This window comes from Phalangium opilio, unplaced genomic scaffold (genome assembly GCF_054372755.1).
Source record: "Phalangium opilio isolate 3A_F unplaced genomic scaffold, DU_Popi_V2 ptg000019l_1, whole genome shotgun sequence".
NCBI lineage: Eukaryota > Metazoa > Arthropoda > Arachnida > Opiliones > Phalangiidae > Phalangium > Phalangium opilio.
Window position 1 is genome coordinate 3,104,913 of NW_028324152.1, and position 16,429 is coordinate 3,121,341.

The 16,429-nt window shown below is 37.3% G+C and overlaps 1 long non-coding RNA gene and 35 pseudogenes across 1 annotated transcript; all 36 read right to left on the minus strand.

The window, feature by feature from the left end:
• Positions 1-76: 76 nt before the first annotated feature.
• LOC149698652 (5S ribosomal RNA) lies at positions 77-195 on the minus strand (annotated as a pseudogene).
• Positions 196-317: 122 nt separating this feature from the next.
• On the minus strand, positions 318-420 carry LOC149698653 (5S ribosomal RNA; annotated as a pseudogene).
• A 137-nt stretch (positions 421-557) lies between these two features.
• On the minus strand, positions 558-676 carry LOC149698654 (5S ribosomal RNA; annotated as a pseudogene).
• A 136-nt stretch (positions 677-812) lies between these two features.
• Positions 813-931, minus strand: LOC149698655 (5S ribosomal RNA; annotated as a pseudogene).
• A 122-nt stretch (positions 932-1,053) lies between these two features.
• On the minus strand, positions 1,054-1,156 carry LOC149698656 (5S ribosomal RNA; annotated as a pseudogene).
• A 137-nt stretch (positions 1,157-1,293) lies between these two features.
• Positions 1,294-1,412, minus strand: LOC149698657 (5S ribosomal RNA; annotated as a pseudogene).
• A 3,409-nt stretch (positions 1,413-4,821) lies between these two features.
• On the minus strand, positions 4,822-5,524 carry LOC149698658 (uncharacterized). The gene is made up of 2 exons (XR_016382077.1): positions 5,416-5,524; positions 4,822-5,337 (listed from the first exon to the last, which is right to left on the minus strand). It is a non-coding gene; the product is annotated as an uncharacterized LOC149698658 (long non-coding RNA).
• Positions 5,525-6,819: 1,295 nt separating this feature from the next.
• Positions 6,820-6,922, minus strand: LOC149698659 (5S ribosomal RNA; annotated as a pseudogene).
• A 137-nt stretch (positions 6,923-7,059) lies between these two features.
• Positions 7,060-7,178, minus strand: LOC149698660 (5S ribosomal RNA; annotated as a pseudogene).
• A 359-nt stretch (positions 7,179-7,537) lies between these two features.
• Positions 7,538-7,656, minus strand: LOC149698661 (5S ribosomal RNA; annotated as a pseudogene).
• Positions 7,657-7,777: 121 nt separating this feature from the next.
• LOC149698662 (5S ribosomal RNA) lies at positions 7,778-7,880 on the minus strand (annotated as a pseudogene).
• Positions 7,881-8,016: 136 nt separating this feature from the next.
• On the minus strand, positions 8,017-8,135 carry LOC149698663 (5S ribosomal RNA; annotated as a pseudogene).
• Positions 8,136-8,257: 122 nt separating this feature from the next.
• On the minus strand, positions 8,258-8,360 carry LOC149698664 (5S ribosomal RNA; annotated as a pseudogene).
• Positions 8,361-8,930: 570 nt separating this feature from the next.
• On the minus strand, positions 8,931-9,033 carry LOC149698665 (5S ribosomal RNA; annotated as a pseudogene).
• Positions 9,034-9,722: 689 nt separating this feature from the next.
• On the minus strand, positions 9,723-9,825 carry LOC149698666 (5S ribosomal RNA; annotated as a pseudogene).
• Positions 9,826-10,186: 361 nt separating this feature from the next.
• On the minus strand, positions 10,187-10,305 carry LOC149698667 (5S ribosomal RNA; annotated as a pseudogene).
• Positions 10,306-10,427: 122 nt separating this feature from the next.
• LOC149698668 (5S ribosomal RNA) lies at positions 10,428-10,530 on the minus strand (annotated as a pseudogene).
• A 121-nt stretch (positions 10,531-10,651) lies between these two features.
• On the minus strand, positions 10,652-10,754 carry LOC149698669 (5S ribosomal RNA; annotated as a pseudogene).
• Positions 10,755-11,114: 360 nt separating this feature from the next.
• Positions 11,115-11,233, minus strand: LOC149698670 (5S ribosomal RNA; annotated as a pseudogene).
• A 121-nt stretch (positions 11,234-11,354) lies between these two features.
• LOC149698671 (5S ribosomal RNA) lies at positions 11,355-11,457 on the minus strand (annotated as a pseudogene).
• A 121-nt stretch (positions 11,458-11,578) lies between these two features.
• Positions 11,579-11,681, minus strand: LOC149698672 (5S ribosomal RNA; annotated as a pseudogene).
• Positions 11,682-12,042: 361 nt separating this feature from the next.
• On the minus strand, positions 12,043-12,160 carry LOC149698673 (5S ribosomal RNA; annotated as a pseudogene).
• A 122-nt stretch (positions 12,161-12,282) lies between these two features.
• LOC149698674 (5S ribosomal RNA) lies at positions 12,283-12,385 on the minus strand (annotated as a pseudogene).
• A 121-nt stretch (positions 12,386-12,506) lies between these two features.
• Positions 12,507-12,609, minus strand: LOC149698675 (5S ribosomal RNA; annotated as a pseudogene).
• Positions 12,610-12,970: 361 nt separating this feature from the next.
• LOC149698676 (5S ribosomal RNA) lies at positions 12,971-13,089 on the minus strand (annotated as a pseudogene).
• Positions 13,090-13,211: 122 nt separating this feature from the next.
• Positions 13,212-13,314, minus strand: LOC149698677 (5S ribosomal RNA; annotated as a pseudogene).
• A 121-nt stretch (positions 13,315-13,435) lies between these two features.
• On the minus strand, positions 13,436-13,538 carry LOC149698678 (5S ribosomal RNA; annotated as a pseudogene).
• A 121-nt stretch (positions 13,539-13,659) lies between these two features.
• Positions 13,660-13,762, minus strand: LOC149698679 (5S ribosomal RNA; annotated as a pseudogene).
• Positions 13,763-14,123: 361 nt separating this feature from the next.
• On the minus strand, positions 14,124-14,242 carry LOC149698680 (5S ribosomal RNA; annotated as a pseudogene).
• Positions 14,243-14,363: 121 nt separating this feature from the next.
• LOC149698681 (5S ribosomal RNA) lies at positions 14,364-14,466 on the minus strand (annotated as a pseudogene).
• Positions 14,467-14,587: 121 nt separating this feature from the next.
• Positions 14,588-14,690, minus strand: LOC149698682 (5S ribosomal RNA; annotated as a pseudogene).
• A 361-nt stretch (positions 14,691-15,051) lies between these two features.
• LOC149698683 (5S ribosomal RNA) lies at positions 15,052-15,169 on the minus strand (annotated as a pseudogene).
• Positions 15,170-15,291: 122 nt separating this feature from the next.
• Positions 15,292-15,394, minus strand: LOC149698684 (5S ribosomal RNA; annotated as a pseudogene).
• A 121-nt stretch (positions 15,395-15,515) lies between these two features.
• On the minus strand, positions 15,516-15,618 carry LOC149698685 (5S ribosomal RNA; annotated as a pseudogene).
• A 361-nt stretch (positions 15,619-15,979) lies between these two features.
• Positions 15,980-16,098, minus strand: LOC149698686 (5S ribosomal RNA; annotated as a pseudogene).
• A 122-nt stretch (positions 16,099-16,220) lies between these two features.
• On the minus strand, positions 16,221-16,323 carry LOC149698687 (5S ribosomal RNA; annotated as a pseudogene).
• Positions 16,324-16,429: the final 106 nt, after the last annotated feature.

A 16,429-nucleotide genomic window follows, 5' to 3' on the forward strand; every position in this document is an offset into this window, starting at 1 on the left:
TAAAACAATAACAAAAAGAAAATATGTTTGCTTTTTTCATATCTATTGGAATTTAAAAGACAAAAAAAAGTGAAAAAGCTAACGGCAAGCAGTGTTCCTAAGTGGTCTCCCTCCCAAGTACTGACTTCGCACGACGCTGCATAACTTCGGTGATCGGACGAGAACTGGTGTATTCTGCGTGATATGGCCGTTGCCGAGAGTGCTAGTTAATAATTTGAATTTAATTAACCTTCATTTTTATAAAACAATAACAAAAAGAAGATATGTTTGCTTTTTTCATATCTGGTGGAATTTAAAAGAGGAAACAAAAAGGAAAAAGCCAACAGCACGCAGTGTTCCCAAGTACTGACTGCGCTCGACGCTGCTTAACTTCGGTGATCGGACGAGAACCGTCGTTTTCAGCGTGATATGGCCGTTGCCGAGAGTGCTAGTTAATAATTCGAACTTAAATTAAGTGAGACAAATTAACCTTCATCTTTTTAAAACAATAACAAAAAGAAAATATGTTTGCTTTTTTCATATCTATTGGAATTTAAAAGACAAAAAAAAAGTGAAAAAGCTAACGGCAAGCAGTGTTCCTAAGTGGTCTCCCTCCCAAGTACTGACTTCGCACGACGCTGCATAAATTCGGTGATCGGACGAGAACCGGTGTATTCTGCGTGATATGGCCGTTGCCGAGAGTGCTAGTTAATAATTCGAATTTAAATTAAGTGAGACAAATTAACCTTCATCTTTTTAAAACAATAACAAAAAGAAAATATGTTTGCTTTTTTCATATCTATTGGAATTTAAAAGACAAAAAAAAGTGAAAAAGCTAACGGCAAGCAGTGTTCCTAAGTGGTCTCCCTCCCAAGTACTGACTTCGCACGACGCTGCATAACTTCGGTGATCGGACGAGAACTGGTGTATTCTGCGTGATATGGCCGTTGCCGAGAGTGCTAGTTAATAATTTGAATTTAATTAACCTTCATTTTTATAAAACAATAACAAAAAGAAGATATGTTTGCTTTTTTCATATCTGGTGGAATTTAAAAGAGGAAACAAAAAGGAAAAAGCCAACGGCACGCAGTGTTCCCAAGTACTGACTGCGCTCGACGCTGCTTAACTTCGGTGATCGGACGAGAACCGTCGTTTTCAGCGTGATATGGCCGTTGCCGAGAGTGCTAGTTAATAATTCGAATTTAAATTAAGTGAGAGAAATTAACCTTCATCTTTTTAAAACAATAACAAAAAGAAAATATGTTTGCTTTTTTCATATCTATTGGAATTTAAAAGAGGAAAAAAAAGTGAAAAAGCCAACGGCACGCAGTGTTCCTAAGTGGTCTCCCTCCCAAGTACTGACTGCGCTCGACGCTGCTTAACTTCGGTGATCGGACGAGAACCGGTGTTTTCAGCATGATACGGCCGTTGCCGAGAGTGCTAGTTAATAATTTGAATTTAATTCATCTCATCTTTATAAAACAATAACAGAAAGAAGATATGTTTGCTTTTTTCATATCTGGTGGAAATTATAAAAAAACGTCTTGGTTTGGACCAAGGCCGAAAAAACAAACGATATGTGTGAGGTTTATCAATTGGCTGAAGTTTCAGATATTGCAATTTTTTTAGTTAAATCAATATTAAATTCAATCAACTGATTTTACTCTTAATCGATCTATTCCCTCTAAATTTATTCAAAAAATAGCATATCTCCGCTTTTTCAAGAACAATTCCATTTTCCGAAAACATTTTATCATGAAATTAATTATTTTGAAGGGAGTACGTGTTGAGGAATTTAATATTGAATATTTGAAATACTGTGTCTAAAAAGACCAAGCGAACTTTGACATAATTCGAAAGGAAGATGTAAATATTTAATAGTGGATGCCAAACCAGGGTGTTGCACGAATTCATACATTTAATTTAGTATATCGAAATGCTACATTTCTAATGTCGCGACTGTGAAAGAAAGATTGCACTGCAATTTCTCTCTTCGTACTTTATACTTTCTTGGGGGGGGGGGTTAAGTTAAGTGTGACCTTCTTCGTTTAACTGGTAATGAATGGAAATGAATACAAAAGCCATTGGTACTGAAACGTATTTCTTTTTATGTAATCTTTACCTATACCTTTGGTTATATTTATACCGATATCAAATTTTTCCAGTGCTACAGATAGCTACCTTTTACAAAAACCTCACAGGATAAACGATGTTGCTTTGTCTTAAGTATACGGCATTCGTTTATTAACTAGTTTGAACAAAATAAATTTAAATTATCATATTTTTTTAACATCAGTCTTCTTAGCAACTTACCGATTTAAATTTTTTTTTGGTGCAAACTTGAAAATTTGTCAAGCCAGCAACAATTAAAACTATGTCCGTCAAGGTGCTTACACGAAATCCCTTCAAAATAATTAATTTCATGATAAAATGTTTTCGGAAAATGTAATTGTTCTTGAAAAAGCGGAGATATGCTATTTTTTGAATAAATTTAGAGGGAATAGATCGATTAAGAGTAAAATCAGTTGATTGAATTTAATATTGATTTAACTAAAAAAATTGCAATATCTGAAACTTCAGCCAATTGATAAACCTCACACATATCGTTGGTTTTTTCGGCCTTGGTCCAAACCAAGACGTTTTTTTATAATATCTGTCACTTCAGTCTTAATGTAATTAAATTACCGTCATACATTTGGGGTTGATCTATTTCTAATTGCTTAAAGAAGTACTTCAGTATCGTTAATTACATTTAACTTATATCCAATAACATTGATTTCGATAAGCATATAATGTTGCACTTTATTTATGAAAGAAGCTTAAAAACGACGGTATTTCAAATATGGAAGAAAAATATTTGTTTCGTACACTGTACACTGTATACATATACAGTGGTGTCGAGATCAGACCAACAGCTTCCTTTATGTACAACCCCCAATACTGCCAACGGGTGATGTCATACTAAATTATACAGGGTGTAAATAAATGTTTAGAACTCATGTTTTATTGTATGCAAGTGACAACGAGAATACTGGAGAATGCAACAAACTATTTTAAAGCACTGTCCTACGATTAGTCTTAGAACGTAGGCCTCAAATTACAACCTCTTAACTGTTTGGTAAACACCTCAACGTAAATATTCGACGTTTCTACCATTGTGGTTTAGGCACTCTTCCAGACGACTGTCCATGTCTTGCAATACATTTGCAAGCAGTAAACTCATGACGCATGGTAAGACTAATGGTATTGCCGTCTTACGAAATCCTCGTCCGTTAAGGCTTGATGTAGGGGGAATGATAATGCCGGTAATGATGCCCTTGTAAACTGGCACAAACAGTAGAATGGCTTAGTGCAACTTCTTGTTCCACCGCTCTACTATTAGCATGAATTGGCTTCAAAACGTGCTACGATGTCAAAATCTATATCCTCATTACAGACTATACAGTCTCTTCTACGTTCACGATCTTGCACTACCGAAATCACGAAGGTGCTCGCCAATGTTGGAAAAGGTGCTTCGCACCGGAAGTTGTCGGTGTGGAAACCGTTCGGCATAAAGCACTGCCTTTAGTTGAACGTTACTGCGACCTTCACCCAAAATAAACATCCTGTCAAATTTGTCCTGGTTGGAATAGGTTGGCATTTTGCTAGGAAACGAGACTGACTACTGTAATTCTACTACTTAAAGGGCTCCTTCGGACCCTTAGACACATGGCCCCGCGGATTTCCGAACCCCTCTACCTAGCCAGAGAGAGGGAGAGTACTGAGGAAGATCGTCTATGAAGAGGGGATGGAAATCCGCGGGGCCATGTGTCTAAGGGTCCGAAGGAGCCCTTTAACTCCCACACTGAAGACCATGTATATGAAAAGGGACCGGAAGTACCTCAAAGTTGAGTTTTCAAAGATTGTCAGATTGAGCAGGTCATGGGATTTAAAGTGATGAAGGTCGCTTTAACGTTCAACAAGTGACACCGCGGTATGTTTTTGGTGCTCCAATGTCCTCACCCGATAGGTCCAAACAATTACCATCCCGGTTTTTCGGCCCAGCGTTGCGGTATTGCTGGTCCCATTAGAAATACAAGGTCTGTACTGTTACAATTGTAACAATACTCCTGTTAAAAAGGCACACATACTGTACCCCCCCCTCCCCCCAAAAACACTTTTAAATTTCGCGCCTATTCAATAGCTCTCTTTTCAATATGGGAAAAATGATTTTAAAAGACAATTTATTTAAGTGTAAGAATTAAACAGGAAAATGGAGGCTGAGTGAAAGATAAGTGTAGTTTTAATTATAATTTGTTAGTTTAATTATAAGGTATCCATGAACTTACCAAAAACATTCCTGTTTTGGGTTAATTTCACATTAATTATACTTGATTAAGTTTAATTTAACGGTGTGGATTTAGTTTATAATACAAGTTTCAATGAAATAATAACTTTAATTGCAATTACTCTAAAATATGTATGCGCTTTTGATGCATTTTTATGATGAATTAAATTAATTCGAAAGTGAAATAGGAAACATCTGTGGCTGTGCGAAAAACTTGTGTTGTTTTAATCTTAATTTGAGCGCAGTTCGGGAGAGTCGATTAAGCTTAAAAGTATAATTTATTGGAATTTTTTACCCTAATTGGAACGTTTTGTGCAGTTTAACATTTTTGCCACAGTCATTATTTTACCCTAAACTTTTGAATTTCGCGCCAATTAATGTACTTTAAACATAGTTGAAATTAACTGAAGTGTGAAATAGAAAACATCGGGATTTACCAACGGCTTGGGTAGTTTTAATCTTAATTAAACAGTTTATTTAAAAGTTATTTGAGCTTTTAATCCAAAAAATGAATATTTTTGGTTTAATTTCACGTTAATTATATTTAATTGATTTAAAATTAACGTAGGATTGTGTTTCGGCAGTGTACATTTAGGTTATAAATGACTTTCAATATATACTTAACCTTAATTGCAATTTTTAGTGGGTTTTGACTCTTATTTTACCTTAAACTTTCGAATTTCGCGCCTATTAATGTACTTTAAAGATAATTTAAATTAACTAAGTATGAGATAGAAAACATGGGGCTATACTAACAGCTTGTGCAGTTTTAATCTTAATTTAGTATTTTCTTTCAAAGTTACTCGAGTTCTCATCCAAATATGTATATTTCATGTTTAAATTCACGTTAATTATACATAATTAAGTTGAAATTAATGAAGGATTGAGGTTTGGCAGTGTTGATTTAGCTTATAAAATGAGTTTCAAATCACCTTAATTGTAAAGTTTAGAAGAGTTTTTCATTCTTGCCAACACAATGTGTTCAATTTTTATCATACCACGTGCTAAATTTGCGGTAACATAAAGATCATCTATAACATATGTTAATGAATGATGTGATTCTATAGTTTAGCAACTTTGGCTTCAATAACAGTAATTAAATTAAATACCTAAACAATTCATAGCAATTTAGACAAATAAACAAACGGCAATGTGAACTGTGGAGATAGCCAACAACGTAACCCTCCGTTGCTGACGTGGTTACGTTGGAAAAATCAGCGCCAATGAAAACATGGAAATTATTTGACTAATTAAATTACATAACGACACTGTCCTCCTGGATTAATCAGCACCACTGTTACTTATATTTATGAATTAACAAAATCCACTGTTGGTAACAAACAGTTAAACTGCGCTAACGTAAACACCACGACTCTATAACTGCCGTAACGAAAACATATTAAACTTTTTGTCATCTTACCAGTAGTATTTTGAACTTTTCGATCTTTTCACAGGGTGTAAAGCACTATCTTCATTTCAACACGTTAATAATTTGAATAGGTATGCCATTTTTTACATCAAATTGGAAGCGCAACGGTAAATACAGCATAAAAAACCTAGGGTTAACCCGGTTAGGCCATGTTTCTAGCATAAAATTGAGCAGACTATACATATACAGGATTCCAAAACAAATGAGAGCCGGAAATCAGCCTTTTTAATAATCTTCAAAGAAAGAGGAAAGACACTATATGAGACTATAATTACATAGAGTAACTAAAATAGGGTAATGGCAGCCCTCTGCCTTCGACTGTATTAAGCTCTATGAGGAAATAACATGGGGTGCCATTAGTCTATACAACTTAAGCCTTGGCCGTAAAGAACGTCGAAAAGCTTACTTTAAATGATATAAAAACTTCTATTAACTGTAATTATTTACCTGAATTACTTTTCTAGACGAAAATTCGACCTGATGACGACGTATTTCTTATTAAGGGTGCTACAGTTAATTAGAAAATACATATAAAGGTGCTCAAGCTCGGATGAAATACCAGCGTCTACTGCTAAGAAATTAGGAAAATCAGCAAGAAACCCAACATTTGAAATTTGTCAACGTAACTTGTTAGCACCCACAAACCTAGGCCCTTCTAGTTGTCAACGAGAACGAAATGAAGAAATAGGTTTAAGAGCGCTATAAGGTTAGGCTGACATCTGACCCAAAAGTAATTTTTTGACGTACTATCTTAATTAGTTAAATAACAAAAATTAGAATTCATTAACTAAAAATCGAAACAGGGAAGTTTCTCATTTAAGAAATGCTTGCTAATTTAGAAGTATTCCGAAAACTAACTTCGCTATACTTTTTCCGTATGTCCTATGACCATTTCGTTAATTAAACGAAAATTTTTTAATGCTTTTTCTATGGGACGCTAACCCTAAAAACTGTGAATTTTCCTTTAACATTACGGAAGGGTGTCATGTCATATCTACAAGGGCCTACCGGCCCTGTAGAATCATGTCATATCTACAAGGGCCTACCGGCCCTGTGGAATTAAAAGAGGAAACAAAAAGGAAAAAGCCAACGGCACGCAGTGTTCCCAAGTACTGACTGCGCTCGACGCTGGTTAACTTCGGTGATCGGACGAGAACCGTCGTTTTCAGCGTGATATGGCCGTTGCCGAGAGTGCTAGTTAATAATTCGAACTTAAATTAAGTGAGACAAATTAACCTTCATCTTTTTAAAACAATAACAAAAAGAAAATATGTTTGCTTTTTTCATATCTATTGGAATTTAAAAGACAAAAAAAAAGTGAAAAAGCTAACGGCAAGCAGTGTTCCTAAGTGGTCTCCCTCCCAAGTACTGACTTCGCACGACGCTGCATAACTTCGGTGATCGGACGAGAACCGGTGTATTCTGCGTGATATGGCCGTTGCCGAGAGTGCTAGTTAATAATTTGAATTTAATTAACCTTCATTTTTATAAAACAATAACAAAAAGAAGATATGTTTGCTTTTTTCATATCTGGTGGAATTTAAAGAGGAAACAAAAAGGAAAAAGCCAACGGCACGCAGTGTTCCCAAGTACTTTCTGCGCTCGACGCTGCTTAACTTCGGTGATCGGACGAGACCGTCGTTTTCAGCGTGATATGGCCGTTGCCGAGAGTGCTAGTTAATAATTCGAATTTAAATTAAGTGAGAGAAATTAACCTTCATCTTTTTAAAACAATAACAAAAAGAAATTATGTTTGCTTTTTTCATATCTATTGGAATTTAAAAGACAAAAAAAAGTGAAAAAGCTAACGGCAAGCAGTGTTCCTAAGTGGTCTCCCTCCCAAGTACTGAATTCGCACGACGCTGCTTAACTTCGGTGATCGGACGAGAACCGGTGTTTTCAGCATGATACGGCCGTTGCCGAGAGTGCTAGTTAATAATTTGAATTTAATTCATCTCATCTGTATAAAACAATAACAGAAAGAAGATATGTTTGCTTTTTTCATATCTGGTGGAAATTAAAAGAGGAAACAAAAAGGAAAAAGCCAACGGCACGCAGTGTTCCCAAGTACTGACTGCGCTCGACGCTGCTTAACTTCGGTGATCGGACGAGAACCGGTGTTTTCAGCATGATATGGCCGTTGCCGAGAGTGCTAGTTAATAATTCGAATTTAAATTAAGTGAGACAAATTAACCTTCATCTTTTTAAAACAATAACAAAAAGAAAATATGTTTGCTTTTTTCATATCTATTGGAATTTAAAAGACAAAAAAAAGTGAAAAAGCTAACGGCAAGCAGTGTTCCTAAGTGGTCTCCCTCCCAAGTACTGACTGCGCTCCACGCTGCTTAACTTCGGTGATCGGACGAGAACCGGTGTATTCAGCGTGATATGGCCGTTGCCGAGAGTGCTAGTTAATAATTTGAATTTAATTCACCTTGATCTTTATAGAACACTAACAAAAAGAAGATATAATTGCTTTTTTCATATCTGGTGGAAATTAAAAGAGGAAACAAAAAGGAAAAAGAAAACGGCACGCAGTGTTCCCAAGTACTGACTGCGCTCGACGCTGCTTAACTTCGGTGATCGGACGTGAACCGGTGTATTCAGCGTGATATGGCCGTTGCCATGAGTGCTTGTTAATAATTTGAATTTATTTAACCTTCATCTTTATAAAACAATAACAAAAAGAAGATATGTTTGCTTTTTTCATATCTGGTGGAATTTAAAACAGGAAACAAAAAGGAAAAAGCTAACGGCACGCAGTGTTCCCAAGTACTGACTGCGCTCGACGCTGCTTAACTTCGGTGATCGGACGTGAACCGGTGTATTCAGCGTGATATGGCGGTTGCCGAGAGTGCTAGTTAATAATTCGAATTTAATTCATCTCATCTTTATAAAACAATAACAAAAAGAAGATATGTTTGCTTTTTTCATATCTGGTGGAAATTAAAAAAGGAAACAAAAAGGAAAAAGTTAAGGGCACGCAGTGTTCCCAAGTGCTGACTGCGCTCGACGTTGCTTAACTTCGGTGATCGGACGAGAACCGTCGTTTTCAGCGTGACATGGCCGTTGCCGAGAGTGCTAGTTAATAATTCGAATTTAATTCATCTCATCTTTATAAAACAATAACAAAAAGAAGATATGTTTGCTTTTTTCATATCTGGTGGAAATTAAAAGAGGAAACAAAAAGGAAAAAGAAAACGGCACGCAGTGTTCCCAAGTACTGACTGCGCTCGACGCTGCTTAACTTCGGTGATCGGACGTGAACCGGTGTATTCAGCGTGATATGGCGGTTGCCGAGAGTGCTAGTTAATAATTCGAATTTAATTCATCTCATCTTTATAAAACAATAACAAAAAGAAGATATGTTTGCTTTTTTCATATCTGGTGGAAATTAAAAAAGGAAACAAAAAGGAAAAAGCTAAGGGCACGCAGTGTTCCCAAGTGCTGACTGCGCTCGACGTTGCTTAACTTCGGTGATCGGACGAGAACCGTCGTTTTCAGCGTGACATGGCCGTTGCCGAGAGTGCTAGTTAATAATTCGAATTTAATTCATCTCATCTTTATAAAACAATAACAAAAAGAAGATATGTTTGCTTTTTTCATATCTGGTGGAAATTAAAAGAGGAAACAAAAAGGAATAAGCCAACGGCACGCTGTGTTCCCAAGTACTGACTGCGCTCGACGCTGCTTAACTTCGGTGATTGGAAGAGAACCGTCGTTTTCAGCGTGATATGGCCGTTGCCGAGAGTGCTAGTTAGTAATTCGAATTTAAATTAAGTGAGACAAATTATCCTTCATCTTTTTAAAACAATAACAAAAAGAAAATATGTTTGCTTTTTTCATATCTATTGGAATTTAAAAGAGGAAAAAAAAGTGAATAATTTGAATTTAATTCACCTTCATTTTTATAAAACAATAACAAAAAGAAGATATGTTTGCTTTTTTCATATCTGGTGGAAATTAAAAGAGGAAACAAAAAGAAAAAGCCAAAGGCACGCAGTGTTCCCAAGTACTGACTGCGCTCGACGCTGCTTAACTTCGGTGATCGGACGAGAACCGGTGTATTCAGCGTGATATGGCCGTTGCCGAGAGTGCTAGTTAATAATTTGAATTTTATTAACCTTCATCTTTATAAAACAATAACAAAAAGAAGATATGCTTGCTTTTTTCATATCTGGTGGAATTTGAAACAGGAAACAAAAAGGAAAAAGCTAACGGCACGCAGTGTTCCCAAGTACTGACTGCGCTCGACGCTGCTTAACTTCGGTGATCGGACGAGAACCGGGTTTTCAGCATGATATGGCCGTTGCCGAGAGTGCTAGTTAATAATTCGAATTTAAATTAAGTGAGACAAATTAACCTTCATCTTTTTAAAACAATAACAAAATGAAAATATGTTTGCTTTTTTCATATCTATTGGATTTTAAAAGAGGAAAAAAAAGTGAAAAAGCCAACGGCACGCAGTGTTCCTAAGTGTTCTCCCTCCCAAGTACTGACTGCGCTCGACGCTGCTTAACTACGGTGATCGGACGAGAACCGGTGTATTCAGCGTGATATGCCCGTTGCTGAGAGTGGTAGTTAATAATTTGAATTTAATTCACCTTCATCTTTATAAAACAATAACAAAACGAAGATATGTTTGCTTTTTTCATATCTGGTGGAAATTAAAAGAGGAAACAAAAAGGAAAAAGCCAACGGCACGCAGTGTTCCCAAGTACTGACTGCGCTCGACGCTGCTTAACTTCGGTGATCGGACGTGAACCGGTGTATTCAGCGTGATATGGCCGTTGCCGAGAGTGCTAGTTAATAATTTGAATTTAATTCACCTTCATCTTTATAAAACAATAACAAAAAGAAGATATGTTTGCTTTTTTCATATCTGGTGGAAATTAAAAGAGGAAACAAAAAGAAAAAGCCAAAGGCACGCAGTGTTCCCAAGTACTGACTGCGCTCGACGCTGCTTAACTTCGGTGATCGGACGAGAACCGGTGTATTCAGCGTGATATGGCCGTTGCCGAGAGTGCTAGTTAATAATTTGAATTTAATTAACCTTCATCTTTATAAAACAATAACAAAAAGAAGATATGCTTGCTTTTTTCGTATCTGGTGGAATTTGAAACAGGAAACAAAAAGGAAAAAGCTAACGGCACGCAGTGTTCCCAAGTACTGACTGCGCTCGACGCTGCTTAACTTCAGTGATCGGACGAGAACCGGGTTTTCAGCATGATATGGCCGTTGCCGAGAGTGCTAGTTAATAATTCGAATTTAAATTAAGTGAGACAAATTAACCTTATCTTTTTAAAACAATAACAAAATGAAAATATGTTTGCTTTTTTCATATCTATTGGATTTTAAAAGAGGAAAAAAAAGTGAAAAAGCCAACGGCACGCAGTGTTCCTAAGTGTTCTCCCTCCCAAGTACTGACTGCGCTCGACGTTGCTTAACTTCGGTGATCGGACGAGAACCGGTGTATTCAGCGTGATATGGCCGTTGCCGAGAGTGCTAGTTAATAATTTGAATTTAATTCACCTTCATCTTTATAAAACAATAACAAAAAGAAGATATGTTTGCTTTTTTCATATCTGGTGGAAATTAAAAGAGGAAACAAAAAGAAAAAGCCAACGGCACGCAGTGTTCCCAAGTACTGACTGCGCTCGACGCTGCTTAACTTCGGTGATCGGACGAGAACCGGTGTATTCAGCGTGATATGGCCGTTGCCGAGAGTGCTAGTTAATAATTTGAATTTAATTCACCTTCATCTTTATAAAACAATAACAAAAAGAAGATATGTTTGCTTTTTTCATATCTGGTGGAAATTAAAAGAGGAAACAAAAAGAAAAAGCCAAAGGCACGCAGTGTTCCCAAGTACTGACTGCGCTCGACGCTGCTTAACTTCGGTGATCGGACGAGAACCGGTGTATTCAGCGTGATATGGCCGTTGCCGAGAGTGCTAGTTAATAATTTGAATTTAATTAACCTTCATCTTTATAAAACAATAACAAAAAGAAGATATGCTTGCTTTTTTCATATCTGGTGGAATTTGAAACAGGAAACAAAAAGGAAAAAGCTAACGGCACGCAGTGTTCCCAAGTACTGACTGCGCTCGACGCTGCTTAACTTCGGTGATCGGACGAGAACCGAGTTTTCAGCATGATATGGCCGTTGCCGAGAGTGCTAGTTAATAATTCGAATTTAAATTAAGTGAGACAAATTAACCTTCATCTTTTTAAAACAATAACAAAATGAAAATATGTTTGCTTTTTTCATATCTATTGGATTTTAAAAGAGGAAAAAAAAGTGAAAAAGCCAACGGCACGCAGTGTTCCTAAGTGTCTCCCTCCCAAGTACTGACTGCGCTCGACGCTGCTTAACTACGGTGATCGGACGAGAACCGGTGTATTCAGCGTGATATGCCCGTTGCTGAGAGTGGTAGTTAATAATTTGAATTTAATTCACCTTCATCTTTATAAAACAATAACAAAACGAAGATATGTTTGCTTTTTTCATATCTGGTGGAAATTAAAAGAGGAAACAAAAAGGAAAAAGCCAACGGCACGCAGTGTTCCCAAGTACTGACTGCGCTCGACGCTGCTTAACTTCGGTGATCCGACGTGAACCGGTGTATTCAGCGTGATATGGCCGTTGCCGAGAGTGCTAGTTAATAATTTGAATTTAATTCACCTTCATTTTTATAAAACAATAACAAAAAGAAGATATGTTTGCTTTTTTCATATCTGGTGGAAATTAAAAGAGGAAACAAAAAGAAAAAGCCAAAGGCACGCAGTGTTCCCAAGTACTGACTGCGCTCGACGCTGCTTAACTTCGGTGATCGGACGAGAACCGGTGTATTCAGCGTGATATGGCCGTTGCCGAGAGTGCTAGTTAATAATTTGAATTTAATTAACCTTCATCTTTATAAAACAATAACAAAAAGAAGATATGCTTGCTTTTTTCATATCTGGTGGAATTTGAAACAGGAAACAAAAAGGAAAAAGCTAACGGCACGCAGTGTTCCCAAGTACTGACTGCGCTCGACGCTGCTTAACTTCGGTGATCGGACGAGAACCGGGTTTTCAGCATGATATGGCCGTTGCCGAGAGTGCTAGTTAATAATTCGAATTTAAATTAAGTGAGACAAATTAACCTTCATCTTTTTAAAACAATAACAAAATGAAAATATGTTTGCTTTTTTCATATCTATTGGATTTTAAAAGAGGAAAAAAAAGTGAAAAAGCCAACGGCACGCAGTGTTCCTAAGTGTTCTCCCTCCCAAGTACTGACTGCGCTCGACGCTGCTTAACTACGGTGATCGGACGAGAACCGGTGTATTCAGCGTGATATGCCCGTTGCTGAGAGTGGTAGTTAATAATTTGAATTTAATTCACCTTCATCTTTATAAAACCATAACAAAACGAAGATATGTTTGCTTTTTTCATATCTGGTGGAAATTAAAAGAGGAAACAAAAAGGAAAAAGCCAACGGCACGCAGTGTTCCCAAGTACTGACTGCGCTCGACGCTGCTTAACTTCGGTGATCGGACGTGAACCGGTGTATTCAGCGTGATATGGCCGTTGCCGAGAGTGCTAGTTAATAATTTGAATTTAATTCACCTTCATCTTTATAAAACAATAACAAAAAGAAGATATGTTTGCTTTTTTCATATCTGGTGGAAATTAAAAGAGGAAACAAAAAGAAAAAGCCAACGGCACGCAGTGTTTCCAAGTACTGACTGCGCTCGACGCTGCTTAACTTCGGTGATCGGACGAGAACCGGTGTATTCAGCGTGATATGGCCGTTGCCGAGAGTGCGAGTTAATAATTTGAATTTAATTCACCTTCATCTTTATAAAACAATAACAAAAAGAAGATATGTTTGCTTTTTTCATATCTGGTGGAAATTAAAAGAGGAAACAAAAAGAAAAAGCCAAAGGCACGCAGTGTTCCCAAGTACTGACTGCGCTCGACGCTGCTTAACTTCGGTGATCGGACGAGAACCGGTGTATTCAGCGTGATATGGCCGTTGCCGAGAGTGCTAGTTAATAATTTGAATTTAATTAACCTTCATCTTTATAAAACAATAACAAAAAGAAGATATGCTTGCTTTTTTCGTATCTGGTGGAATTTGAAACAGGAAACAAAAAGGAAAAAGCTAACGGCACGCAGTGCTCCCAAGTACTGACTGCGCTCGACGCTGCTTAACTTCAGTGATCGGACGAGAACCGGGTTTTCAGCATGATATGGCCGTTGCCGAGAGTGCTAGTTAATAATTCGAATTTAAATTAAGTGAGACAAATTAACCTTCATCTTTTTAAAACAATAACAAAATGAAAATATGTTTGCTTTTTTCATATCTATTGGATTTTAAAAGAGGAAAAAAAAGTGAAAAAGCCAACGGCACGCAGTGTTCCTAAGTGTTCTCCCTCCCAAGTACTGACTGCGCTCGACGCTGCTTAACTTCGGTGATCGGACGAGAACCGGTGTATTCAGCGTGATATGGCCGTTGCCGAGAGTGCTAGTTAATAATTTGAATTTAATTCACCTTCATCTTTATAAAACAATAACAAAAAGAAGATATGTTTGCTTTTTTCATATCTGGTGGAAATTAAAAGAGGAAACAAAAAGAAAAAGCCAACGGCACGCAGTGTTCCCAAGTACTGACTGCGCTCGACGCTGCTTAACTTCGGTGATCGGACGAGAACCGGTGTATTCAGCGTGATATGGCCGTTGCCGAGAGTGCTAGTTAATAATTTGAATTTAATTCACCTTCATCTTTATAAAACAATAACAAAAAGAAGATATGTTTGCTTTTTTCATATCTGGTGGAAATTAAAAGAGGAAACAAAAAGAAAAAGCCAAAGGCACGCAGTGTTCCCAAGTACTGACTGCGCTCGACGCTGCTTAACTTCGGTGATCGGACGAGAACCGGTGTATTCAGCGTGATATGGCCGTTGCCGAGAGTGCTAGTTAATAATTTGAATTTAATTAACCTTCATCTTTATAAAACAATAACAAAAAGAAGATATGCTTGCTTTTTTCATATCTGGTGGAATTTGAAACAGGAAACAAAAAGGAAAAAGCTAACGGCACGCAGTGTTCCCAAGTACTGACTGCGCTCGACGCTGCTTAACTTCGGTGATCGGACGAGAACCGAGTTTTCAGCATGATATGGCCGTTGCCGAGAGTGCTAGTTAATAATTCGAATTTAAATTAAGTGAGACAAATTAACCTTCATCTTTTTAAAACAATAACAAAATGAAAATATGTTTGCTTTTTTCATATCTATTGGATTTTAAAAGAGGAAAAAAAAGTGAAAAAGCCAACGGCACGCAGTGTTCCTAAGTGTCTCCCTCCCAAGTACTGACTGCGCTCGACGCTGCTTAACTACGGTGATCGGACGAGAACCGGTGTATTCAGCGTGATATGCCCGTTGCTGAGAGTGGTAGTTAATAATTTGAATTTAATTCACCTTCATCTTTATAAAACAATAACAAAACGAAGATATGTTTGCTTTTTTCATATCTGGTGGAAATTAAAAGAGGAAACAAAAAGGAAAAAGCCAACGGCACGCAGTGTTCCCAAGTACTGACTGCGCTCGACGCTGCTTAACTTCGGTGATCCGACGTGAACCGGTGTATTCAGCGTGATATGGCCGTTGCCGAGAGTGCTAGTTAATAATTTGAATTTAATTCACCTTCATTTTTATAAAACAATAACAAAAAGAAGATATGTTTGCTTTTTTCATATCTGGTGGAAATTAAAAGAGGAAACAAAAAGAAAAAGCCAAAGGCACGCAGTGTTCCCAAGTACTGACTGCGCTCGACGCTGCTTAACTTCGGTGATCGGACGAGAACCGGTGTATTCAGCGTGATATGGCCGTTGCCGAGAGTGCTAGTTAATAATTTGAATTTAATTAACCTTCATCTTTATAAAACAATAACAAAAAGAAGATATGCTTGCTTTTTTCATATCTGGTGGAATTTGAAACAGGAAACAAAAAGGAAAAAGCTAACGGCACGCAGTGTTCCCAAGTACTGACTGCGCTCGACGCTGCTTAACTTCGGTGATCGGACGAGAACCGGGTTTTCAGCATGATATGGCCGTTGCCGAGAGTGCTAGTTAATAATTCGAATTTAAATTAAGTGAGACAAATTAACCTTCATCTTTTTAAAACAATAACAAAATGAAAATATGTTTGCTTTTTTCATATCTATTGGATTTTAAAAGAGGAAAAAAAAGTGAAAAAGCCAACGGCACGCAGTGTTCCTAAGTGTTCTCCCTCCCAAGTACTGACTGCGCTCGACGCTGCTTAACTACGGTGATCGGACGAGAACCGGTGTATTCAGCGTGATATGCCCGTTGCTGAGAGTGGTAGTTAATAATATGAATTTAATTCACCTTCATCTTTATAAAACCATAACAAAACGAAGATATGTTTGCTTTTTTCATATCTGGTGGAAATTAAAAGAGGAAACAAAAAGGAAAAAGCCAACGGCACGCAGTGTTCCCAAGTACTGACTGCGCTCGACGCTGCTTAACTTCGGTGATCGGACGTGAACCGGTGTATTCAGCGTGATATGGCCGTTGCCGAGAGTGCTAGTTAATAATTTGAATTTAATTCACCTTCATCTTTATAAAACAATAACAAAAAGAAGATATGTTTGCTTTTTTCATATCTGGTGGAAATTAAAAGAG